This window comes from Rhinolophus ferrumequinum, chromosome 8, assembly GCF_004115265.2.
Source record: "Rhinolophus ferrumequinum isolate MPI-CBG mRhiFer1 chromosome 8, mRhiFer1_v1.p, whole genome shotgun sequence".
Lineage (NCBI taxonomy): Eukaryota > Metazoa > Chordata > Mammalia > Chiroptera > Rhinolophidae > Rhinolophus > Rhinolophus ferrumequinum.
Window position 1 is genome coordinate 40718832 of NC_046291.1, and position 25648 is coordinate 40744479.

Genomic DNA, 25648 nt, shown 5'->3' on the forward strand with positions numbered 1-25648 from the left:
TCTAGAGTTTATAAAATGACAACTCTTAAGGATCTGATTAATGAAATATCATTTGCCTGTTATTTCTAAATAAGGCTTATAGCGGATACTGATAAAAATTATCTAGGAGTTCATTGATTATGACCATGTGCCTGATGAATAATTTTAATACAAATACTGTAACTTCTATTAGCTTTTCCAGTTAGCAGATGATGTATAGAAGAGAAGAAAGATCATTCATTTAAGATCTAAGAGTCTTATGACATAAGTGCAAAGCATAGATTTTTTTTTTTTTCATTCACTAGACTTTACTAGTGTTAGGCAAATGAAATTAGTAAATCTTTGGGAAAATATAGTAATGCTTTTGCAAACTTACTGGAAAAAGTTTTCGTTTTTCATGATTTAAATTCAAAAGCTGTATATTGATCTTTTTCTAGGGGATCAGATATCTCTTTCAGATATTGTACCAGGCACTGGAGATGAGAACACACATGGACAGTGATGATTCAGGTATTAAACTCTAGTGTTTGATTCTGCTCTGAATTTTAAGATGGAAACACCAAGACCTAAAATGTTTTGTCAAAGGACACACAAGAAAGTATCAGAACAAGGACTGGAATTTCATGTATCGTTGTCCAATCCCAGTGCTTTCTACTTCTGTCTTAGTTGTTCCCTGAGCAGTATTCCCTCCACAGCAGAATTTAGCAAAGCTTTCACTTGGTACCCCCTACATGGGCATTCTGATTAAAGAGCCATCGTTTGTGGAGCCACTCAGAATCTGCATCATTGACTTTTCTTCTCATGGGTTGAAGAACATAGCTCACAATGTATATCTCAGCAGCCTCCCAAGGCAAAGCAAACCAAGTTCTAAGTGGGAATACAATATTCCACAACCTGGCAATTTAATTCCTTGGTAATTTTTCTATCTCCCAGTAACCAAGTAGGTAGTATAACTCAGGGTCTTACACGTCTTAACTATAGTTGATAGAGAATAGTATGTATCCTATTTTTTTATATGTATCTATTTTTCTTGACCTTGATCCTGTTCATCTTAACATCAAAGATTGTGTAATAAAATTCTTCCATGTATCCAGGTAATAAAATGTGAACAGGAGCAGAGTGCTTGAGAAATATGATATCCCTTTATTTTATGTTGCCTTATCCTCCTTTGTTAGTCTACAACAACCAGTGTGAGCATCTTGTTTTGTTTCAGAATTGCAGTAATTTACGCATTCCACAGTCCCTCTGATCTCAAATTTACTAAGAATGGAATAATCATCACAATATCTTACATATTTTTAAAAGTTATATAATTTGTTGATTCAAAGTCTTAGAAATATAAGGGACTTCAGATATTATTTGATTCATCTCTTCTAGTTTACAGATGAGAACACTGATGCTCAGATAAATTAAGTGACATAACGCTGTTTAGGTTTCAGGAATTACAATTATTGTATCTTCACACATTTACCATATTATCAAAAGACAAGTGCATTTCAAATTTAAAACTTTCTTCCCTGATCTTTCTAATGATTTATTAAACACATTTAGAATAAAATTGTTTTGAGGCAAACGTTTCTTAAAAAATTAATGCGTGTTACATATTTTAAATTGTTTTATAATATTATAATTACAAATTGTATGCATTTTTTGCGGCCATTTTGAGGTACAAATGTAGTATAAATTACTTTTTTTAGTTTATAGATGATAACAATTACGTTAAATATTTAAAAATATGTACAATTATTTTAAATTTATGAATATGTTTGCAAAGGGTTTTTACTCTAATACATATACGCATATACAGTGAAAAATAATTCTATATATGTATATGTATACACACAATGGTTTTGTTTATGAGAAATACATACATACTGTCATGAACAAAGTGAAAAAAAAAGTTCATTTCTTTGTGGAAAACTGACCTGGGAATAGCTGTGATTATTAGAGTTCCAAATTAATAAAGAGTTGGATCACAGAATTAATTATAATGATACATTTATTATTTTTCTTGTTCATTTATGAAGAAAAGCATGTTAAATAAAAAAAGATCCCTTGGATATTTTGTAAAGTATAATTCAACACACACACACATACACACACACACACACACACACACACACACACACACACACTCACTCCCCTAACTCCTTTAATTCTTTGAACAGAGCGTGATATTCAAATTTCCTTCAAATCACAGGCAGCTCTGTTTGACAAGTTCTAACAACTCAGTCAAGGTGAAATCCAGCCAGTTTTTGCTGCTAACAATGTATTCATAGAGCTTATGATCTCTGTCTGTTCAGGCTGCTTCTTGCTCTTGTCTGAGAATAAGAAAGGAGTGCTGCTTTCCTGGGGTATGCTATTTGAGAAAGAAAGTAACCTTACACTAACTGCAGGCGGGGTCAGAGTGATGTAACAGGAAGCTCTGATGTTTCCCTTCTGCTGCTGAGCACATACAATGTGACAACACTTCCAATCTACTCAGAACAACCCTCCCTCCAGCAGAGTGTCACCTCCTGCTTTAGGATCATCAAGCTCTGCTGACTGGACCTCACCCTGCCTGCAGGATCACATTGCAAGGCTTTCACTCTTCTCCACCTTGCCTGGGGCTAAATCTCTTCTGCGGAATCTTAGAAAATCAAATTCCATCCTAAGAATATTTCACCAAGAATTTCCTTAGGAGCTGTGCTGGGTAAGTGCATTTTTCAAAATAACTGTATTTATTCTGGGTAGTATTCTCATGCAGTTTGACCATGTTTCTACTACAGAATCTAGTGACACTGGAATCATGTTGAAACATATCCTCATTTACTTCACGTTAGAGAAACTACAGTTTATTACCCCAAAATGTGTACAAAATCTTTACTAGTAGACAATATTATGTACCGTGATGTACTGGAAAATAAATTTGGCAAGTAATAAAAATATAAATGGATGAAAAGACGTACTGCTGAACAAGTATCTTAATTAGGGAAAATGCCTTTTAAAATTAGCTCTACTATTAACTAAACTTGAGTTTTGACAGCTGGAAAACATTGTTCCCCCCCAGGAAGGGTCTTTAAACTTTCCGCATAATCAGTATTCTGAGAAAGGGGTGAAAGAATAATTGCTTATGGGGTCTCAGAGTCTCACTCTGTAGCTGAATGCAATGGAGTATTTAAACAAAAGTAATCACTTTGGATTTATTATATTTGCCTTCTATTTGTCTTTCACCTCTATCTCTAACTGTTGAACTAATGGAATTTTCATTGTTCGTTGTTGCCAGATGTCTTTAAACCTCTCTTTTGCTAGCCCTGAACTGTTTCCGCTCCATTGGATAACGGGGTGGACTACAAAAGGAAAAACACCAGCCAGGGTTGAGAAAATGTTGAGATTTCTATATTAACTCTAATTTCAAATCTCTTTAGCTAGCAGAATGTGTTACTTGGATTTTTCTGGTATCCCTCTGTAATCTTTTTAGAGAACAGAGTGATAATTGAGATAATTGTGATTAAAGTAACAAAGGTTTCTCAAATGAGTATTAAACAGAGAAATTAAAATGTGTATTTTAAAGCAAGAATTTTCAGGATAAAACTTACTGAAATGTGGCGATGAAACATCTGTTAATGCTTCTTTCCCTAATACAGACTGTCCTGGACACTAAGAAACTAGTGTCTACGTAATAAGTTGTTGGTATAGAGCTATCACACATTTATTGCTAAGAAAAAAATAGACATCAGATATGAGTTCAATTATATTGGTTGACATAATTTATATGTTTTTTCTTACCTAAATGAAATTATACTCTGCAAAATGTTCTTCAATTGAGAAATCCTATACTTAGTCACACATTCTGAGTAACTCGTTGTTAATTTTCAACTCATTTTTCTCCACAAATTTCTCCAAATAATGTAAACTTCAATTAAGTCTTACTTTTGTGATTCTTAAAAAATATTGTGGCTGATTCCCTATATCCTTTCTATTATTAATTGTATTGAGTTCCCTGACACATGGGTAGAAATGGAAAAAGTGTTTTCAGAATGTGACCTTGTAAATTGCCATTAGATAATTAGAGAAGGAAATGGAAAGAACACAGTAAATGCCTAACCCAATGCCATGGGTTAGTAACAAAATTTAAAAGAGCATTCTTTTTTATTTAGATTATTATTTTAGAAGGTATTATATTAATAACATGTTTTATAATAAGGACCACACCAAAGTTCTTTAATTTTTATCTGATTGCTAACCAAAACCCCATAATTTCATTGCATAATTTAATTAAATTTTTGTGCCTGTATTAATAGTATGGATTATTGTCTTTATTTAAAAAAATACTAAGCAATGAATATTGAGGGTCATTAGGCAAATACTTATTATTTGAGAAAATAATGTCTGAATAAACATTTCAAATGTTTGAAAGTTTGAAATAAAAATTCATATTATTATATTGTGGCGTTTGCTCTTTTTAATGATAAAAAAATGTCAGCATCCATGCATGCTTTTTTTTTTTTTTTTTTTTAAGATTTTATTGGACTTTATTGGGGAACAGTGTGTACTTCCAGGACTTTTTTCCAAGTCAAGTTGTTGTCCTTTCAGTCTTAGTTGTGGAGGGCGCAGCTCAGCTCCAGGTCCAGTTGCCATTGCTAGTTGCAGGGGGCACAGCCCACCATCCCTTGCCGGAGTCGAACCGGCAGCCTTGTGGTTGAGAGCCCACTGGCCCATGTGAGAATCGAACCGGCAGCCTTCGGAGTTAGGAGTGCGGAGCTCCAACCACCTGAGCCACCGGGCCGGCCCTCCATGCATGCTTTTTGCTATAAAGAATTAATTTATTTTTCTAGATGATATTTCCCTGTAGCATCATAAAATCAACGCACAGAGTACAAATCATGTTCTAAATTTTTAAAATGAAACATAGATTTGAGAAATGACATGAGTAAAGTGAACTAAAATATGTTTTACCTATGATATTCAATATCTTTAAGAAATATGCTTTGGTTATTGCTACAAGGTCTTTTTAAAATATGTATATATCTAGCACATACCAAATGTTACTTTATTAGTTGAAATATGTTAAATTTTAGAATATATTAAAACCATTCACTTTGAAAAAATAGAAAACAGGAAAATAAAAAGAAATTAAAACTGGGTCTGTAATTTTAAAAATTATGGTAAAGAATGACCAAGGTGTATGTATGTCCTTCACTCACTGCTGATGCCTAGGATATAATGAGATTGAAATGCAGTCAACATCCTAGCCTATCTGTGAGAACCTTTACATTCCCATGTATTATACCATTATTTTTCAGGCGTAACAGAAGTTTGAATTTCACTAAAAAATTCAGAATAATAGTAAAACAAAAAAAGATTACCTTATACACTTTATGTTAATGTGAAAAACTTCTTTGATAAACACAAGAACTCATGAGACTTTAATCGTTATATCATTATATATTTGTTAATTTCTAACTTAGATCATTTGGAATCACTTTAACAATATTTGGCTTTCAATTCTTATTTACCTGGTTAAAATTTGATAGTAACTTAATTTTTAACTGTCTTAGAACTTCATAGAAAAATTAGCAAAGTAATTTTTAAAGGATCAAAATATGGATTCACTAAGCAAAACTTATTTCATGCTCTGTATGACTGACTACAGCTTGAAAAAATAATTCTGTTTTTACAGATATAATGATTATGGTGCCAACTTTTCAGAAAACAAGTATATTCAAAGAATATTGTTTAAAGACTTTGGCTTTATTCCTTATCTTTGCTTAGAATTCAGAGCAGCTTTAAACCCATAAACTGTAGCATTGCAATGGTGTTAAAAAGAAGACACTCAGAAGAGTAAGTTTGTAGCACCTCTTAATTCTTGACTCAATCAGACTGTCAGAGAATACACTTAAAAATGGAAACTCAGTACACAGCTATTTAAAACAGTTGTCTGTGACTGGTTTTGAAGTCTCTGCGTGAACTATAAAATGTTTATAACCTCTCAGGAAAGCTCTCTTTTCAACTGAATGCTGCACCATTAAATGATGTCAAAAAATCCTCTTATTTAATGTCAGAAAATGTTCTGATGCAATTAAGTGGAAAATAAAAATTTACCAAAAACACAAGATCAGATCTTATACTAACCAGATATCTCAATCATTAACTCACATGGACAAACACTGCTGCCCAAATTCTTTTGTCAGTAGTGGTTATGCAACTCAAAGTATATGGATAGTTTTCACACCTTAATTTTAGTTTACCTACTTATAAGTTGGTTTATAATTTTGAAGATATATAGCCTTAGTTTAAAGTATAACATTGAAGAAATAATAAGTAGAATACATTTAGTTGTAAAATTTGGAATATGGTTATTGAGCTAGTGTGATTTAGGAAAAAAGAACCTATGAATTAGATATGTGACGATTAAATCACCAAAATGCATTAAAATAATAGAAAATTCATTTTTATACATTCTATTGCAATTCTGTTTAAACAGAAAAGTCATCAATAAATTCAGATTATTTTTGTCTAATGAAGATTATAACATTCTTCATTAAATTAGATAAAATAATTCTTGCATTCTCCCATATTTGAGAAATCTCAAAATCAAATTAATCTTTTTTAATTGAATAAGCTATATATGAAAAAAGAATTTAATTTTAAAAAACACAATAAAAGCCTTACTTTCTATTATTAAAAAATAAAATAGAGTCACTGGTTGTGAACTGAGTTAAAGTGTATGTTCTATTAGGTTATTAGTATTATTATCAGACGACAAGTTGCAAATATTTTCCTAGAGCATGTTTTTTTCTTTTTTTCCTCAAATTATTTTGTCTATTTGAACGAGATAAAATTACATAAAAATAACTCACCAATATATTATTTCTTTCAAAAGTAGTCATAATAGTGTATTTATTTTAAAAATGTAAAACAGTTTATCTTCTTATTCCTTCATTGTTTTAAATAAATGTGTAAGTTTTTTGTCTTACTACAGTCAAAAGGACAAAAATCTCAACTCAACCCAACATCAATCTAAATAAATAGATTAATAACCCCAATGATATTGAGGCTATGGCTCTATACTGAGATTGTTGAATGGAGCCAAATTATCAGAGAAATTCATTCCCCTTAACATGGGACATGTTTTTTAATTTAAAAATATTAATATAGCGTAAACTTTTGTATAAATCTGTAGTTATTTATCTTTTAGGTGTAGGTTAATCTGAGCTAAATTGTGTTTCTCATGAAACCATAGTGATTTCTGAGCATATCATTTGGTGTGTTAAATAGCAATGATATAGTTAAATAGCAATTGTATGGCTTATAAGAGTGTCCTTCTCCTTACAGGTTAGTCCCATAGAGGATCATTAACATATTCATGAGCATACAGGTTTAGTTTTATCAATCAAAACTAAGATACATTTATCTTATATCCACATACTGATTTTATAAATTTTACATATGAGTATTAATTTCAACCCTTGTCCATTAATTAACCCAAGATCAATCATTTTGCAGATATTTTGTGCATAAACCTTAATTTTGTCTCCCTTCCAAGGATAATTTGAAGGGAAAATTGGAATTTTGGTGGCTACTAGAGAAAAATAAATAACATGACAGAAAATAAGGACTAAAACTATCGGAAAAGAATGCCATCAGTAAAACACTGTGATTTTTTATTGTTAGTTTAATTGTGTAGCTATTTTCAAACATAAGGATAAGTAAGAGACTTGTTTTTACTTAGATAATGGAAACCTAGTATCAGAGTAACAGGTTTAATTGTTTTATCATATATCATATATCAACGTACATATGTCTTCTTCAAAAATTTACTTTCAATGAAAATTTTGGCTTTAAGTCTTCTTTACAAATATGCCAATATACTTTATTAGCTGAAGCAAAAAATGTTACGTATGCATTTGTGTTACAGAAATTTAGGTATAATTGTTTGAAGCAACTGCCTGCAATGAATAACACTTTAGACAGCATTCATGTCGTATGTAGCAAGGACATTGCTACATTTTAAATGCATTAAACACAATTTCCTCACACTCTCAGTTAACAAACTAGAATATCTTGAAACTTGTCAGATTTATTCATACATATATTTATATATATACATATATATATTTACCCCCTGCAAAAAACAAGAAAAAATATATATATATATATATATTTATCTTCAGCTTTACCCCTTGTCCTTGACATTATTAGATGAAGGATGCATTAATTGATGCATGTATCTTAATATATCTGAGGAACAAATAACTTTTCTTTCTTTCTTTTTTTTTTTTTTTTGCCTTAAACAGGAGAGTCTGCCTTCCCTGCTGTAGCACTCTCCTGAAGTCAGAAGTGGGTGAAACTTTCCACACTGTACTCATACAAGACAGCCCCTTTTTAAAAGGTGGCTTGCTGCTGCTGAGATTATTTAACTAATTTCTTTGAGGGTTTGCCATGTGCCATGTACATTATTCATTACTCATGTGTAAACTTACTTAAGTTTCCCAAAAGCCGTAGGGGATATTATTATCTTTGTTTGCAGATAAGAAACTCCAAAATAGAGGCACAGAGATCTTAAGTAATGTGCCCAAGGTTACATAGCTACCAAGTGGCAGAGCCAGGACTTGACTCCTGGCCATCTGGCTCCAGAGCTCCTGCTCCTAACCACTCTGCTTCCCTTTCCAATTGGTGGCTGGTATCTATCTAGTCATGCCTAGTATGAATGAATGGATGCTGTTCCCAGAACTCTAGGTTAAAGTATAGAAGGTGGCATTGTATTGAAACAATGATCAAGTAAATATTCTTAGGTTCCCAGGTTAGTCTATGAGTGTATGTGCTCAGCAAGAATTTTTTGTTTATGTTTTTGTTTCCCAGTTCTTTCTTATCGATTGCAAAAAGTGAAAAGAAAAAAGAAACAGTTAAAATATAAGCTATATTACAGAAGTGCATCTTAGTGGACTTTGGATATAGATCATCCACATATGAACCCCAAATTCACCATTTATTAATTCTCCTTTCTCATCTATAATAAAATGGTAGTGATAATGAGAGTGCTTTGTAAGGTTTTGTGAGGAATCCATGAAACAATACATGGGAAGGTTTAGGACAATACTTAGTATTTAGTAGGTGTTCAACAACTCTTAGTGCTCATAATAAGTCTCTTGTGAACAGGACTGAGAACTTAATTTGTTTCTATGCAAAAGCCCATTCCACAGTCAACATACATACAGACAATTAGAATACAACCTCTTCATAAGACAAGGAGAGTGAATAAGAGTAATTTGTAACTAAAGTTTTCAGAGTGATCATACTTTTGCCATCAAGTAATATATGCCAGAACCCAATAAAACTGATATTGTTACTCACCATTTCTATAGAACTTGAGCACTTCGTAGTAACAACTTAAAAAGGTATTTTAAACAGAAATTGTTGTGTTGTTGTTTTCATTCTTTTACACATGAAGCTCAGTGAAGTACATGAAGTTCCCAAAGTCAAACAATTATTATTGACAAAGCTCTGATTTTAATTTATGTCCACTGTAACCCTAAGTCCTAACTACTTATTACTGATGTTGCACAAAGTCAAATGACAATAATGTTCCACCAAATTTAAACTAATCTCTGTTAACAAAAGATAATAAAAGTAAGTTTATTTATGTCATTTATGTGGATTTTGTGGAATATAGTACATTAAAGATAAATTTAGATATCCAGAAATTTTTAATTTTAACTACTGTAACAGCTGCAGAAGTCAAAATTAGAAGAGCATTAAGAATGCTCAAATTAAACTCAATTTGTAGTGCTCCAAAATTTTGGTGGCTATTTTGTTTTTGCAAAAGTGTCTTCATTACAAGGACTTCTTACTACGGCCTAATGGTAGACACTTATATTTTTTCTTATGTATTATATTTCAAAAATATGATGAAAGAGTACCTGTGCAACAGGATGGTCAGCACCCATTTAGGTTGAGTTTAAGATAAGTTGATTCTAAAATCTTGTTTTTGAGTCTTGTATAAATGATGGCCCACACGGAATATAATGAACCTGTACTAATTAATTTGCACGACTGTTATTCTTTTAGAACGAGGTAAACAATATGTACATATTTTCCAGCCACCTCAGATACTTTTGTAAGTATCTGGTATCTGAGGCCTCAAAAATGGACATGGATATCAGAAACAAATGGCCTATAAAATTATTCTTATCAACCAGAGGGCGACACTGCAAAGCTCCAGGGAAAAAGTATACAGTAGATAGAATTTGCTTCCCACCTCCCTTTCTACACCCCTTTCCTCCCACTAAAACCCCTCACCCACCCTGCCTAAACTTCACCTTCCTCCAAACAACATGCACAGGAGTACCTTCTGGCCTCAGGTGGTCAAAAGTAGCATGTTTTCCTCCACGTCATCTATAAGACCTTCCAGAATTGCTCTTTCATTTACCAAACTAAAATCTGTTCTTAGTGCAATATATTTTATTGGGGGAAATTTCTGTTCACACCAGAATGTACACCTGTCGGAGAACAGTTTGTATTTGAACTCATTTAACTATGCTATTGGGAGGTGCTAGGGTTAGAATAGGACCTTCAGTGTAGCAAGTCCTCCCCATGCACCAGGCCCCAGGTAGGTGTTATAGGTAAGCAAGACAGGCCCTGCTCTGGACAACATCAGCTTCACCTCAGTGCCATGCCAGGCAGTGCCCATCAAAGTATACGTTCTTAATGTATACTGCGGGCTGCCACTCTATTTTCCATCAGTTACAAGATCAAGACTGAATGCCTTCATTAAGGTGTTTCCTAAAATGACAAAACCCAATAAGTCAGGTATTTTCTCTATATAATTTCTTAGATCTGGAAACCTTGAATTATAGATAAAACATCAAAAATAAATAGATACATAAACAACCCTGAAATAATAATAAAAAAAAAAAACAATCTAACAGATTCAGTTAGGTCACAATTTTATGTGCTTTGGTTAAAATATTCTGAAATATCTTCTTTTCAACTTCTAATATAACTTTGACCTTTCATAATGTAACAGATAGATTTCCTTGCATCTGAATCCACTGCAAATGTCATGCCTGGGTATCAGAAATTGTTCAATTTTAAGACAAAAAGAAAAGTGTGGTTAAAGAAAGTGATATTCTTAGGAATAAAGTCATGAAGAATGCTTGGTTTCATTAATTTGAACAGAAAAGACTTCAAATAAGATGTGAGCAAATACTAAGTTCTAAAACAAACTGATGGTTGAAATCATGAAATGATTTTCCTAAATATTATTTAACATTTTAATTAATTGAATTCCTCACAATAGTTAACTTCCTTAATTATGCATTTTCCAAAAGGATTTCCTGTTCTGTGTTCCATGTTATCAGCTCAAAAGTTATTAGAAAAGACAAAGTCTTTTTGATTATAAAATTAATATATGCCCATACTTAATGAACCAGATTCCAGCTTACTTCCTTAAAAATAAATTTATCAAAATTAACAGAGTTTATATTTGAGTTTCTGTATAACTCAATCATCCTTTAAAAATCCATTAATTATGTAATTTTTCAGATTAACCCTGCAAGCTAAGTTTATTCACCAAGTTCTCAACTATCACAACCTCCAGTACCATAAAAATCTGCATCTTCAAAGTTTTAAGTTCTCAGCTACATCAGTTCTACTACCATATGCACCATAAAAGATTACATGTTCAAAACTTTTTAACATTACCTGTAGTTTCTGAAGCTGAAAGCCTGAATAACCTAAATATATATAGTGCATTCCTAACTTAGAGAGAGGAGACTCCAGTTCACTGTCTCCACAGTGGATTTCCAGTCTATGATATAGGTCTTGAAACACCATGTGCTTAAAATAAACAAAGTTAGGTTGTTACACATAGACAACACTTTGCTCCTAATTATTGAAAACTGTTTAGACTTCAAGGATTGTCCTATATCCTGGTCTATGTTTTTCTCCCAGATATAACTGCATAATGCTATAATCATGGAAGGAAAACAGTTTGTTAATACCATGTATGAGCTTTTCTGTCCAGAAGGATATCATAGCATATCAGTTCCGATTTGAATAACTCTTTGGAATTAAATTAAATTGTAATAAACAACAAATCATTGTGTATCATTACTTTATTGATTAATATAATAGAAATTATTAAGGGGCTACTTATTTGAATGAATGAACTGAGTAACTTTGTAAGTTTATCATGTCTTTTTTTCGCTAATCTTTATCACATATCAATCATTACAGCACCTGAATATTTTTTAAAAAGTGATAATGTTTCTTATTTGTGGGCCTACAGTTCCTGGATACCAGGGTCTCTTCTTTCTTTTGTTGAGTCCTTCACCTCCCGACAAGTTTATTTTTTGCTAGTACTTCTGATTATCAGTTGTATAAATATAAAGGAACTTAAACACATTATCCAAAAGAGGATTAAAAATTCTGTGGGTTTCTTTTCATGAGCACGGAATGCTCTTCTCCCAGATATCCATATGCCTAAGTTTCTGACCTCCCTGTAGTCTTGACTCAGATACTAAGTTTTCCATGGTGCTTATCCTGACCACTATTTAAAAACCTACACCTATACCACCACAATCCTCTTCCCCAACCTCATCTCTTTTAGTTTGTCCTAGCTTTTTCCTATAATACCAATCACCTTGCAACAAACTATCTACTATAATTGACATATTTTCTATGTTATTGTTTCTTTTCTGTCCACACCACTAACATGCAATCTCTACAAGTACAGGCATTGCTGCCTATCTTTTTACTAATATGTCCTAAGCACCTAGATAAAGGCCTGCATCTGGTAAGTGCTTAAAACTTGCTTAATAAATAATTAAATGAAGAAATATGTTTCTTTATATTCATCTCTATTTCCCAATAAACTGGATAGTGACTTTCTATGCAGGATACAATAGATGCCAGAGCTGAAATTCTGAAGGTGTTAGAATCACTACACATTGGCAAAGAGAAAATATTCAGAAACTAATTACCATTTTATTATTCTTAGGTCAACCTAATATTTATCCCTTCACTGTTTTTTTGTAAAGGAAAATAAATTAGTAAAGATGCCTTCTGTAATGTATTTAGTGTTCAGGTTTCACTGGATTCCAACGGGTGACCTTTCAAACTAGGGTAAATGAGAAGGTTGCTCAGTATTTTAACACAAAATGTTGAAGCATTTCCCTGAATGTCCAAACGATGGCTGAAACTGGCAGAATTTTTTGTTGAAACTGGCAGACTTGCCAGCTGTGGCCTCCCAACAAAAGCTTACTCCATTACTTACTGCTTTTCTGGATAATAGCACTACAAAGTCTATAGAAGGAGAAAAAAAAGAAAACTCTGTGAAATTGAAAGAAACTAAATAGATCTTATAAAAAAACAATATGGTAAAATACAGATTCTATTTAATTGCCAAAAAAAGTATATATCTGTTTGATAAGTGACGTTACATGTTTGTTAATCTATAATTTATGAAGCTTTTTAAAGTGTTGATTTATAAATATTTAAAGATAATTCTAGAAAGAATGCCAACTGTGAATGGCCTTTCATCATCGTATAGCTTGAGAAATTTTCCATACTTAAAACCAAAGGACTATTTTATAAATCAAAATACATATTCCTCATTAAATAATATCATGATTTGTTTGAGAGCTTCATGAAAGATTTTCACAAAATATTTCTTCTGAATTGATACAAATCACAAGTTCTAACCATATTTTTCTTTTCTAATTCAGATTCTCCATATGCTTGAGACTCATATAGCTAACTTTATTTTCTTTTAAAACAGTGCTAATCGTTCATTCATTTCATTCACAGAAATATTATAGTTGATTTTTTTTTCCTGAGCCCAAATGTATATCATTCAGGGAAACAATAATTTTCCTTTGAGAAAAAGATTGATTCTCAAAATATGTCCATTGTATTCACTAAAATATGTATATAAAATGTGTCATGGGTATAATTTTACTGCCCTTCAACATATTACGTAATAACACACTGACTGGGTTTTAAATCATAAGCAACAAACTAGGTTGGATTAAATAACTCTCCGTCCTAAATAAAGTATTGCTCGAAACCTAAAAGTAAATAATAAAATAGCTTCTTGAACTTTCTGACTTTATTTGATGTGGTCATTATCAAATAGTATACTTATAATCAAGTTACTATTACAAAACATAAGTGATAATAACGCCCTAACAAAAACTGTATTTTGTTTCAAGAAGTAGTCTACATTCAATTTATTTTTTGTATGTTTATATATATCATGGCAACCATTGGGTTGCCACAACACATTTTCTCTGTCCCAAGTGGCTTAAAATAGACAAAAATAATAAAACTGAAACTAATAATAATTTTTAAAAGACAAAAGAGTGACAATAACTAATCTAGGTGGGCTTAATGAAATGGTGGAAAAGGCACTTAAAGTTTATATACTAAAAGCCTTAATAGAATTTTTAATTTAAGTACTTTGCAGTTAAAATTGGAGTGCAAAAATTAGCAATTTCTCACAGTGAGCAAGACACTTCATGCTTTCTGAAGCTAGTATCAAACCATACAGTGATAAATGGGTACTCCCAGTAGTCCTGTTCAGAAAAAGGCAGTGCCAAAATATACTTGTTCACTCTCATCTAGATTCAGCAGAGGCACCACTTATTCTTGTGAGCCTTTTCTAATAGAATGCTACTTGTAAGATGAAAAAGGCTGTTTTGAAGTCTGAATAATTGCCTGAGACTAAATTAAATTTAAAAAAAAATCCTGACTACTTAAAACGTTTCTTGGTTATTGTTACAATTGACTTTCCATTACATAGTGGATTTAAGGGTATAGGATAAAATTCATATCTGTTTTAGTAGTTCTTCAGCTCTTATATATTCTGTATCACCTTAACTATGTTAACTCTCTCTATTCCAAGAGTTTGATCATCAGTAACATCAGAGACATAACTAGTTAGCCTACTGCATGAAATATGACCATAAATCCACTTTGTAATTCATGATGTTGCCCACAAATAAATGTTATTAACAATTCTCTGATTAGTCCTATTTTAACTAATTCCTTTCACTACCTAGGTCCTCACATTATTTGTTTCTAAAGGAGCAGATGTGTGCCCCATGTTTACATGTATCCTATCTTTTAATTGCATGTTTTTCAACATACAATTTAAAATTTTTACGCACCCTCAACTTTGCTCTCTTAGAGTAAAACCAGAACACCTCCTTCTATTACAGGGCCTGTGACAGTGTCTTTGTAAATGACAAGGTGAAGGGTTTAGAGATTCACCCAGAAGTTGAAGAAACTAGAAATAAAAGGAACAAGATTAGGAAGTTGAAAACAGAGAAGATTCGGAAAAATTCTCATCTAGAGAAAAAATAGTACATATAACTGTAGGAATGTAATTTGTTTAGTAATTATTGCTTACTGAGTGAAAAGACTGATATAAAACCAGAATGAGGGATGGATTTGAAAGTATAAAAAACCAAAAAAGGTGTGTGGCGGGGGAGGGGAAAGAGGGCGGTGGAGTGAACAGATTAAATGAGAAAAAGAGAGGAAAGATAAAAGGAGAGGCTGTAAAGGAAGATAAATTGGTCCAGTAAGACATATTTTATTTGCCAGAAAGTTTAGGAAATAAAAACCCAGCACGAACTGTATTAATTAAGATGTGGAGATACTTTGGCTTATTGGCCCTGGACAATAGTTAGTATGCAAATGCCTTCCAGCTGCTTGGCCTAACATTAGGATAGGAAAACTTTATCTGGTGTTTTGTTTGGGAAATGGGTTGAGTGCTATCCCTAGGGGTAATTCATTCTGATAAGAGGTGAGGAGTGTTTGTGAAGTTGTGAGAAGCAAACATGACCTCCTGAGTGGTCATCATGTTAGAAGGCTTGGAACCAATTGGTCAAGATAAAGACTTTCCATTTAAGTGGAGCTCCTAGATTCTGATCTACTGGCAAGTTTTTGCCTAGGACAGTTTCTCAAAAGGTAGACAAGAAATTGGGCTACAGTAATCATACCACATTTAAAGCAGCAGAGCTGTTTGGTAAAATGCAAATTCCTTCGCTCATTCACACCTACCAAATCAGTCAGAGCAAGCTCAGCATGCAGAGGGAGGTGCTGCTTAAATGATCCCAGTGTGTCCTCAAAAAACAGCTGTCTCTTTACTGAGCTCTGGATATTGTGAAAATAAGACATAACATGATTAGATTCAAATTTACAATAACAAAATAAAAGAGTGAACAAGGCACATGTTTAAATCAAGTGATTCTCCTAATAAATAATAAAGCACAAATTCACACTGAACTCCACATAAATAACAAGACATATACATTTGCATTCTACTCTAATTCTGGATTTGAGAATTATCTGTTTTATGATTTGGGAGCACATTTCCCCTGTCTGAATCATCCTAATTTAGGTCTTAGGAACTTCATAAAATAAAATTTTACTGACTCCTCTTTCATTGAACTTGCGCGCGCGCGCGCACACACACACACACACACACTCACATTCATTCACAGGTCGTTCATCATTGGTGTTCCACAATTTCCTCCATAAAACCAGGAAAGTAACCTAAAGTCAAATAGAATTCAGACACGTACATCAGATTTGTAAAATTTTAAAGTTTATATTGTGCATATGACTATGATTTAATTGTGAAATCCTAAAAGAGGTCTAATCTTAACCATATTCTGACAAAAGGAAGTAAACTTTCAAAGTAGATCGGTACTGTGTCAGGCAGCTCCCTCTCCCACCCAACTGCCCTGACCTAGCCCCAACACACTGCATTTTTTTTTTATTTTTTGATCCACAAATCCCCAACAAATATATGATTCCATAGTAAGGAACCATACTCTTCATACTGTTCGGAAAAAAACTTTTGACAATTTTTTAAGTCTCATACATATAGATAACGTATAGCATAAATATACTATTTAAAGAAATGACTGTATACCTAAAACTCAGCTTCTCCATCATGTTCTTCCCTGATTAAGTCAACACATGTCCCCAGAGGTAAACCATTGTCCTAAACTTGTACTAATCATTCTATTGCATTGCTTTATGGCTTTACCATACATATATGTGTTTCCAAGCAATATATTAGTTTTGCTGTTTTTATTTTTACTGTTATGAAAGTGTCTGATAGGCGTATGTGTTATCTCAGTGTGGTTTCAATTTGCATTGCCCTGATTATGAATCACAGCAAATTTGTATGCAAAATTAAATAAAATTTTCCTCTGAAACATTTGTTTCTAATTGGCTAGCAGTGGCTTGATTTTGTAGAATTATGGTTAAGCCACTTTCTGCTTATAATTACTTAAGAGAAGGACTATCTCTTTTTGGCTAGGTGGTCCAGGGAAAAGAGAGAATATATTTTATTCTCTTTTAGAACTGGGAATGTCTGAATAGCATGTCTCATTAAGAACAAGGACACCGATTAATAATGCTTAGAATCATATCCTTAAATTTCCATTTCCCTTTATTAAAAAAGTCCCATCAAATACACACTGAAATCTTTTTTTAAAAAAAGAGGAAGAAACAAATAATTCCATTCGGGTGCATGTATACTTTTTCTTTTAATAGACTTTATTTTTTTAGACCAGTTTTAGATTCACAGCAAAACTGAAGATAAGGACCAAAGTTTTCCCATAGCTCCCCTGTTCCCACTTGTGCACAGCCTCCCTCAATCTCAACACCCACGTCAGAGTGGTGCGTTTGTTACAATTGATAAACCTACACTGACACATCATTATCCCCTAAAACCTGCAGTTTGCGTTAGCGTTGTACATTCTATGGGTTTGGACAAATGTATAATGACATCTGTTGTATGTGTTTTTATAATCTTTTGCATATTTAAAATAATTTAGCTAGTTTACAAATCCCTTGAAAGAGACAGTGTCTTTCCACTGTGGTAAAATTATTTCTTATACATAAAAACATTATAGAAGGCATAGGAATCTGTCTTTCGTATAATCCATCGTTTTGGAAGCCACTTGTTTGCTCATACCCATCAGCTGAATTTAACCAATATGTTTCTGATTTCCTCTTTAAAAATATACTTAGGTTTGCATTTCTTTCTTTTCACTTAATTTTTATGCTTCCCCATGGCAGCATTACATCAAGAAGGTTTATGTGTATTCTTATTTGCTATATTTTTATTCTGTGTTTTTAAGGTTTAGTTGATTTTGATCTCATTGTATGATCACTTCAACCAATGGTGCTACTTGAACAAAATTAGCTTTCTTTTGAGTTTTTATTTTCTAGGTATCTCTATCATTTTCATTAAGGCTTTACAATGTTTTCTTTGTATCCTCTCTTCTTGGATATCAATATATTTTTGGTACTATAGATACTAATATTTTTCAGAGGAAAGTGGAAGACCACAAATACAAACACATCATTTTATTAATATGTGCAACACATTTACTAACCCAAATTAACTCATCAACAATTTTTCTGATAGTCAGAAGTAACCATTGACATAACTTGTTTTCCAGTGATTCCAGCTCACTGAAAGGGTGGGAAGATTTTCTCAAAATATCTTCAGCTGTGATGACCAACGAAATCTATCAAACTATGCAGAAATAATAATAATAATAATAATAATAATAATAATAATAATAATATATCAAGTCATTTCTATTTCTAGTGGCATTTTCTAGCAAGTTGGGAAAATACTCAAAATAGACTTCGACTTTGACCTTCTGAGGTCCTTATGTATGCTAGTAAAGAATGTGACTGAAAAAGTTTTTAGTTTTTCCAAAATAGCTTATAGAAAATCCAGATTCTAAATATTCTGCAAGAGTGTCTATTAATGTAAAAAAACACATTTCTTTAATGCGATCAGCTCATGATCCTAATGGTAACATATACTAGACAATTTATAATACTATATAATAAATTATTAAAATATGTGAAGTAAAAATTTACAAAGTAATTTTACAAAGTTATTAAAATGTTTTTTGATTCACAAAAATATTTGATTGCAGAGATTGCTTTCAACATAGCTTTCTTAATGCTTTTGAGTATTCACTTAAAGATCCCCATTGACTTCATAGAACTCCTTGATAATAATTCAGAGATTATTGTTAGAAGTAGTAGCAAATTGATAATTCATAAGGGTAAGTTCAATAAAAACATCTCAAACTCCAATATGAGCTAATGAAGACAAATAATTTGCAAATGAAAATTAGACATTTTTGAAGTTGTACAAGTCCAAACACTATGTAAATACAAAGCAAGGTAAACTAGATTATACCTGTATCTTCCTTTCAACATTAATTTGAAACTAAAAAATGCATGTAAAACACGTTTATATACGTGTACATGAGGACGAATCTCACTTGTTAGTAATTCCCTCTATTTAAGGAGAGTTAAATCTCATTACTGACATGGTCTAGCCTGGTTCCCACTCTGATAAGGTCTTTTTCACTCTTTCACCCTCATTCACTCCACATGGATCACATTGAGCTTCTTTCCGTACTTTGAGCCATCCACCTCATTCCCTCAGAATCATTTGACCAAGATATCCCTCCAGGAACAATCCTTCTCTTAAACATTCCAGGGTATCTACCTCTTTCTGGAGTGAAGATCTTGAACAACAGGGACCATCCTTCATGTTTGTGCCCCTTACGACCCTCATTCTTAAGAAATGAGGTTCTAAGAACAAAGTTCTTGTTTACTTCCAGGTTAGCATGGTGGCAACTTAAATGTGCCTGCTATATCTCCTCCCAACTCCCCAATAAAAGGCAACATTTAAAAAAACATATATGTTGATGATTTTAACAACAACAAAAAACTCACACCAGTCCAGTATATCACCTTAAGTTCTGTAAAATCCCACTATTCACTAATAACATTTGAACCAAATTCACAGGAATGTTCTCTTGTCATCCAGGGTACTACGATGATACACCAACCACTTGTGCTGCCACCTGTCAAAACTTTGGATGGCTCTACTTTCAGGTATTGCATATATTACAAAAGAACATTGATGACCTAATGAAAGTAACATGTTGGGTTTCCAATGAAGTCAAGGATAATATGAATATGTTAACAATAGTGAGAAAGATTTCAAATGATACAGAATAGATACTGCATAGAGAACTTTGAAAGGCAATCTAACAAAATACTGTGAAGATGGACTTATGGATATCTGTCAAACATACAAAGTCAAACATACTAAATTTTCTTGGGAATTTAGGGTATTCATTTAGCCCCCATGTTCTTGTTCCATTGGCCAGAGAACTAGGAATGTTGAAGTAATTTAAACAGGTCCTATCAGATTTAGTAATATTAGTACTTTAGTAATATTAGCCACAGACATCACACACACCACACACACACAGAGATAATGTCTGTGGCTAATCTTATTATAACTATCACTATATATATGATTCTGTACACATGTAGAAAATAAATTATGTTTAATGTTATAAAATAATAGGGCTGGATTGCTCATTGGAACTAAATTCTTTTCCTCTGTAGATTCTTTGTTTTCTGATACACATTGTCACTGTTATATTTCTATAAATGGTAATGAACCTTTCCTATAATTGGAACATTAGAGGATATCATTTATAAATATGGGAACAGGAAAATGGGAGATGAGCTCTTTTAAAGATTTAAATTGCTCAAGACACTATTTTTAGAACTCCTTGGCAAAGCAGTTTCAATTTAAATCCTGGCATTAATTAGAAGCTTCAGGGGCATCAGTGCTTCCAAAAAGATGACTGTTGCAGCTGGAGGTGTTTTCTTATTTATATTTGACATTATATTTCAATGTCAGATATTAATTATGCAATTATTATTACACCTTACAGCCCCCTTTCCTACAAACTTAAAGTACTTTTCCTGTCCTAACTTGTTTTCAGACCCCTAAGTATTTAACAATCCAATGGTGTATCATCTTAATGAACTATAATAGCATTAATGAAAAATAAAGGCTACCAAATTATTTTATCTTTAAATTCAAAACTTAGTGACATAATTCCTTCTTCTGATTTTGAAATTCCCAAATCATTGTGTTGGACCCAAAAATAGACCCTCTCTCATTATTCTTTGTCCCTCAGCATGTCTTTGGGAACTCATCATTGTTGTTCTATCCTTTTATGTGTCAGCTTCCTTTGCACATTGCATTTCATATGACTCACTGTCCCTTAGAGCAAGGTTTGAATGCTCTACATGCCTACTTATATCAGACAACTGGGTTTTTCTTCCTGAACTTTTTTATGTGAAGTTGTGCCAGATCAATTTTTATAAGGCCTCAATTGCTTAATAAAGACATAAAGAAAGAACATAAAATGGCAGAAAATTCACTTACTAGGCCCTCCACTATCTGTGTATACCAGTCATCTCCATGTGGAAATTAAGAGAATTACACAATAATTTTTCTAAGTATGTTTTCACCTTATAAATTCTAATCTATTTCGGATAGTTTGAAGGAGTGCATTGGAAGTGCCTTGAAAATGAAAGATCCAAATAAACTGCTTTCTCTTCATTTGATCTCTGATTTGCAGAGTATTGGTAAGATTCTTTTGTGTGTGTGTCTGAGATTTTAATTGCCCATTTTGTAATTTCTTAAATTTTATTTCTAAAAAGTAAAGTTTAAGGTGGATATGTATTTAAATTCCAGATTGAAAAATTATCTCTGAGGAGATTAAAAAATAAAATTGAAAACCACAACTGCAGTTTGCTATCATATCAGTTTGACTCACATATGGCTTAATTTTAACTTAATGAAAAAAAAAAAACAGAACTGAGACTTAAGAGAGGGAACTCCTGGTCGTAAGTCATCTCTCACTACTGTGGGATATGAAGCAAATCACTGAACTCTACTGAACTCCTACTTCCTAAATCTGTAAACTAAGCGTTACAATATAAGACTTCTCAGGTCCATTCCAGCTCTGAGATTCTGAATCTTTGACTGTAACTACTTTGAAATAAAGATAGGTCATAGAAATAAAATATCATCTGAAGTTCTTTGTAACAAAAAAATGTGAATTGTAATAGCTCAATTCCTCTAACTTAAAATATTTTTGCTTTGCTTATTTACATAATCATTCAGTAGACTCTGGAACTTGACATATGGATAAGAGGTGGGAAAGAAAAATAAATGAGAATATCTCCGGCCAGATTGAATTTTCACAATAGAAATATCTGTTTCTAGTTATCACTAAAGTTCAATAATCTTACTGAAAATTCTTTCTGACTCAAGACAGTAAAAATATTAACTTGTAAATTTCAAATAATTTAATAGGCCTATTTTCACATTTAAATCTTAATCCAACTAAAATTGAATCTCAGATATAATTTTTTCCCCAAAATTGATGGACAATTGTATCAATACTTTTCATTAAATAGTTCATTGATATGAAACTTAGCTAAATTGTTATGTTTACTAAATTATATTAAAAAATTATTTTTCATTTCAGGGTCCATTTGTTTTATTGTTTGTTTTTTCAGTTGAACTTTGGAATTATTCATTACCTTGATTGCATTAAATTTATAAATTATTTGGGGGACAATTAAGCATCTTTATTTAGTTTTGCATCTGTTAATACAAATATGTCTTTATTAAAATTATGTCAGGTCTATAAATATCTATTGGATACGGGTAATGTGACTAGATACTACATGTATCACATGGAAATGAGCTGTTGGTGCTACTTGTAGGCAAATAAATATAAGGTTTTGCAAGCAATGGGTTGGAAGATGCCAGAAGGTTGTTATTAAGGATAATAAATTATAAGAATGTTAAAGATTACTTGCAACTGGGGAGTATGTGTAATGATTTATATGTAACTGTGACTACTAACAAGTAACTTGCATTTCCTTTTTGATAATGAAGTTTTATTTTTGCTAATGAAGAACATTATACAATCACAAAAACAGAAAAGGTTGTTATTAGGTGTGGGAAAACTACAGTCTTTTTCAAAGATACACTGACTGACTCATAAAATAAGCAATAAATTGAACACAGAATATTTATCTTGAAAGGTTTTTTTTAAAAAAAATCATATTTGAAAAGCTTGTTCAGTGGAACAGACCCATACTTATGATTAAGAATCAGACCCCTCACACCAAATCTCAGCCAGAGTCCACTACACTTCAGATGAATTCTTTTTTTTTTTCAATTAAAGTTTATTGGGGTGACAATTGTTAGTAAAGTTACTTAGGTTTCAGGTGTATAATTTTGTAATTCAGATGAATTCTAAATGTCGCTGGGGTGTAGATTTCTCCTATGTAGAAAAACCCCACATTAAAAAAAAAGGCACTGATTCAAAAAAAACTTTGTTTTACTTAGCTATTTTATTATTGTTTATTTGTCTTCCATCCTATTTGCCACTCCTTCCTGAAGTGTGCTTTCAAAGCAAGTTAGTTCTCTTTTTATGGAATACATCAATTTTGACAAAATCTTCCCTTTCCCTAAAATATGTCGACCCTAACATGAATGTGACAAATTGAAATTATCAGTTAGGTTATGCCACAATTCATTTATACCTACAAGGGTTGTAAATCTGCTAATTCTTAATTCCAGCCAGCGCTTCCTAAATTGCCCATGTATATGAAGTTCTGACAATTAAGTTTGCGAACTCACCTTAGAAAAAGTGCTACATACCTCACTGCTGAATATCACTATGGTCACCTGTGAAGTATACCCCTTGGGAAGCTATGCACTGACTCCAGTGCCTAGTCCACCCTTCAAAGCAATTTTGGAACTCTTTTTTTGGAATGGCCACCAGAGCTGTTGTCGTATTCCCCTTGATGTCCTAAATATCATCAAAATGTCTTCCTTTCAATATTTCCTTTATCTTCGGATAAAGAACAAAGTCATCGGGGGCCAGATCAGGTGAGAAGGGAGGGTGTTCCAATATAGTTATTTGTTTACTGCCTAAAAACTCCCTCACAGACAGTGCTGTGTGAGCTGGTGCATTGTTGTGATGCAAGAGCCATAAATTGCTAGCGAAAAATTCAGGTCATCTAACTTTTTCACGCAGCCTTTTCAGCACTTCCAAATAGTAAACTTGATTAACTGTTTGTCCAGTTGGTACAAATTCAATGAATAATTCCTCTGATATCAAAAAAAGGTTAGCAACATCATTGCAACAAGTTCGTGAACTTAATTGTCAGACCTCGTATACCTTTGTGAGAGTATCTAATTTCCTGTCTATGTTACTCCACTGGTCATAATATAAATAGCTAGATGGGCAAGCCTTTCCTCCTTGTGGTTTGTATCCGTAGTATATAGAGCCTTAATATATTTAATGATACATAATTTATATGTCTACTCCCTATTAAAAACAAATGAAAAAACTTTTACATTGATTCCTGTTGAAGTGAACAAACGTCTATCAAAAGTAGTGGAGAATCGACTAGGATCTAGGAAGAAAATAGTCATTTACTGTATTTTACGAAGTTCCTGCTGTGGCTAAAAGTTCTTTGCCCACCCAGACTGCTGGAGACGTAAGACAAAGGAAAACACACCAATACTTGTAACTTTTAATATGTTGAATCTAAAGCATTCCTGCAGATGAGAAACAGACCCTCGACTTAAAGGAAACTAAAGTATGGTTCAATAAGCCTGGCAAATAGACTCGGCAACAATTATAACTCAAGCAAGCCTTTCGACCAACTCTTATTGTTGCAGGCAGTTTTATATGTACACTAAAAGCTCCAGATGAAAAATTCAACATTTCTGTCAAATGTTTTGTCTACATGACACCAAAGATCACCTTAAGTAAGAGAAATTTGAGTAACCAATATCAATTTTCATTGTAAAGAGTTACCTCATTGGGCATATTCACATTTTTTAAAATTAAATTTGTCCATTGTTAGTTAGGCTTTAAGCAGAACACCTACCTATGAAGAAAAAATTATGGCCATGCTGAATTTATTATTTTTTTATTATCTCACATAAAAACTTGCTTTTTACATTTACGATATAGTTAGTAACAAACTTATTTTCAAATCACTTGGGATTCCATTTTATAGAGCATGCCATAAACTTAGTTACTTATTTCCTGAAAAACTTTATTATTCCCTATTTACTCTCATTTGTTTCCCAAAGCCTTTGGACATTCAATAATGGATTAGAAAAAACAGTGTCATGACACATAAGCTGCCATCTCAGTGGAAACATGACACATAAATTAAATCACAAAATACTTCAGAATGAATTTTTCCATCATAAGAGTTAAGTTTCCTTAATTATAAGCAGTCCTTAGTATTTGTTCTTACAACCAGATCATAAAAATATTACTTAATGATATCATATTAAGATAGGTTTTATGCTTTCTTTACAAGGGAAAAATAATATTGAATGGTTTCATAACATATCAGATTCTATATGACATTTGATAACATATTTGTTGGAACATTATGTATGAATACATACATGTATTTTGAAGCACATTTGCTGAACTTAAAATGCATTCTGAGAAAAACATCCATGCAATAAAAAATGAAGAGAAAGCAGTATATTTATTCACATAGATGTATTAAATTAAAAAGAATAAGACTATATTTTTTGTTTCACATATTGTAGTACCTGGTTTGGAAAGGACTATATATATATATATATATATATATATATATATATATATATATATATATTTGTAGCCAGAACAATTTTTTTTACATTCTATTACTATTGTCTATTATTGTCTTGAACAGTCTTGAAGGTCAAATTCATCTTTGA

At 32.3% G+C, this 25648-nt stretch overlaps 1 protein-coding gene across 2 annotated transcripts in view; it reads left to right on the plus strand.

The window, feature by feature from the left end:
• Positions 1-2386: 2386 nt before the first annotated feature.
• The window catches only part of CALCRL (calcitonin receptor like receptor), a 91324-nt gene continuing 68062 nt past the window's right edge, over positions 2387-25648 (plus strand). The window contains exons 1-2 of one of the 2 annotated variants that reach the window (XM_033112979.1): positions 2387-2671; positions 19847-19914. The gene's annotated coding sequence lies outside the window, so the exon portion shown is untranslated. The remainder of the gene's footprint in view (positions 2672-19846; positions 19915-25648) is intronic. The other variant, XM_033112980.1, reaches the window with a different exon arrangement.